Consider the following 2,721-nt stretch of genomic DNA (forward strand, 5'->3'; position numbering starts at 1 on the left):
CAGAGAGGTGTCCAACAAGGTTGGGACACAGAGTGGGTCATATGCTCAGAGAGGTGTCCAGCAGGGTCAGGACACGGGCGAGTCACATGCTCAGACAGGTGACCAGCACGGGCGGGACACAGGTGGGGCTCCTGCAAGGCCCAGACCCCCCTCTGCAGCAGCATCTCCCTGACAGCAGCCCCATCTCTGCTTGTCCATCGCAGGCGCAGTGCCATGTAGGCATGGCCTGTGTCACCCGGGACAGGGGTCGGGACAGGTGTAAAGCTAGGAGGGGTCCTTGGACCCAGCAGCAAATAACAGGCTGCACACAGAAGCTTTTCCCCTTTGCTTTCTCTTTCAACCTTTCCAATGAGATCTGTCATGGAGAAAGTCTCCGCGGGTGCTAGTTTGTCCTTAACACTCACCCCCCAGCTCTCGCTAGTCCCCCTTTTGAGCCAAGAGAGCGGGCAAGCGCCCGCCTAGAAGTCAATAACACCGTTTTGTTCCCTTTGTGTTTATTTTTCCTTCTTTATGGAGAGTGACCCAGATTTTCCTTTTAACATAGTGACATAGAGTTCACTTTTAAGATAAACTCAGTTTTAAAAGTCAGTCGAACCCTTTAGAGACAAATACTGAAATATTTATGGATGAAATGACATGATGTCTAGGATTTGCTTCAAAATAATCTGGAGAGGGGGCAGTGAGTAGAGATAGAGAGGAAACGAGATTGGCCATGAGTCGAAATTTTTTGAAGCTAGCTGATGGGTATTATATTATACAGCATTTATATTATAAAAATATTAATATCATGTATAAGATAAAATTTTATACATTACAAATTGTATATAATGCTATATTAAATTATATATAACATATTACATATTTTCATATATATAATACATATTTTACATTATATATTATATGATATAGATGTATTGCATTATATTATCCAGATTACTTTTGTTAAAATTCTCCATAATAAAAAGGGTTTTTTTTAATGGTATATAAATTTTTTTTTAAGTAAGTCGTTTTAAAAAAAAATGGTTAGGTAATGGTTAGGTAATGGTTAGGTAAGTGGCACCCAGATATGGCAAAAGCCATGACGATGAAGTGCAAATGAGCAAGGCATGCAGAATGCTGGTAGGCAATGTTTCCCACATTTACAAGTTTATTTTCCTCTCTTGGGGAGCCAGGGGAGCTAAAAACCCCTAACCCCATCCAGAACCTCCTCCCTCTGGCTGGAGGTGGGCCCCTGGTGAGGTCGGCGATCTGCCATCATCCTTATAGACCTTGAGAAGGAGGGCGGGAGGGAAGCGCTGCCTTTTTATCTTTTGCCTTCAATGATATAAAAGTGCAGTATTGCTAAAATGATTGCCATCTGGAAATCTAAATGCATCAGGAGTGAACAGGCCTGGATGGGGGAAGGGGGGTCTTGCAGGGCCCTGTGCTGGGGTCATTCCCAGGCCATGCTGCAGGCCCCACCCACAGAACCTCATGCTCAGAGGCTGTGAGAACCAGGAGTGGAAGGGCCTGCTGGTCTACCCAGAGCCCAGCACTAGGAAGGCTACACCCCCTCGGGGCAGCTAGGAGAGACCCTGAGAGGCTCTGGGCGTTGGCAGTTGGCCAGAAGGGACTTCACAGAGCAGAGTCCCTGAACCCATCAGACAAAGGCATGAGGGGCTTCAAAGTCCCCACCCAGAGTCCCTTCGGGCCTCACGCAAGCAGGGCTCCAATTGTAACTTCAAAGCACAGACAGAGAAATGCCCTCCTTCTTGTGGGCATCCATGTATGCATGTGTTCATTCATTAAGTTAATTAACTAACACCTATGAAGCACCTACTGCATACTGGGGATAGTTCTAGAAGCTGAAAATACCAGAAGGATAATGACGCTTCCCTGAGAGTCCAAACACTGCCAAGTTAGAACACTTTCATTACCTCCACTTGCAGATGAGGAATCTGAGGCACTCATGGAAGAGGGAGGGGAAAGGGTGTGGAGAGAAGAAAACCCAGGTACACGAACCATGCAGCTGACCTTTAGTGAGCGCCGACTGCATACTGTGCCCTATTCTTTCCTCATGAAGGGGTGCAGTCAGTAGACACCCTGGCTCACTGAACTAGAGGTGGCTGGGGACTTGCCCAAGGTCACCCAGGTGGCAAGCAGCCAGGCAGCAATTCCAACCCGATGGCCGAGGTGGACAGACTCCTGGCCCCTGGGCCACATACTGCATGTGACACATCAGAGAGTTGAGAAGGGCCCTGTCAGACTCCTGTTATATGATGACCACTTGGTAACTGAGAAAACCAAGACGCAGGAAGAAATGAGCACGACTCTGAAGTTAACGAGTGCCTGCAAACTGCAAACACAGTGGTTTATTTGATCTGTTTTGCCCAACGTGGCAGCTACAAGCCACGTGTGGCTATCTAGCACTTGAGACGTGGCTGGTCCTAAATGAGATACACCATGTGCATCATTACGTGCAAAACACTGCGTTTCCACAGCTTGACATGAAAAATGAAATGTAAAATATCCCGATGGTAATTTTTTCCTTTGATTACATGTCAGAATGATAATATTTTGGATGTAGTCCATTAAACCTAACTTTTAAATACATTGTTAAAATTAATGTCACCTGTTTCTGCTTTTTTCTCGTGGGATTGCTAGAAATTTCTAAATCATATACGGGTCTAAGTCTATTTTATAGATAGGGAAGGAAACTAAGGACCCGCAGGGTGCTGGCGT

The sequence above is a fragment of the Vulpes vulpes genome, chromosome 14, assembly GCF_048418805.1.
Source record: "Vulpes vulpes isolate BD-2025 chromosome 14, VulVul3, whole genome shotgun sequence".
Classification (NCBI taxonomy): Eukaryota; Metazoa; Chordata; class Mammalia; order Carnivora; family Canidae; genus Vulpes; species Vulpes vulpes.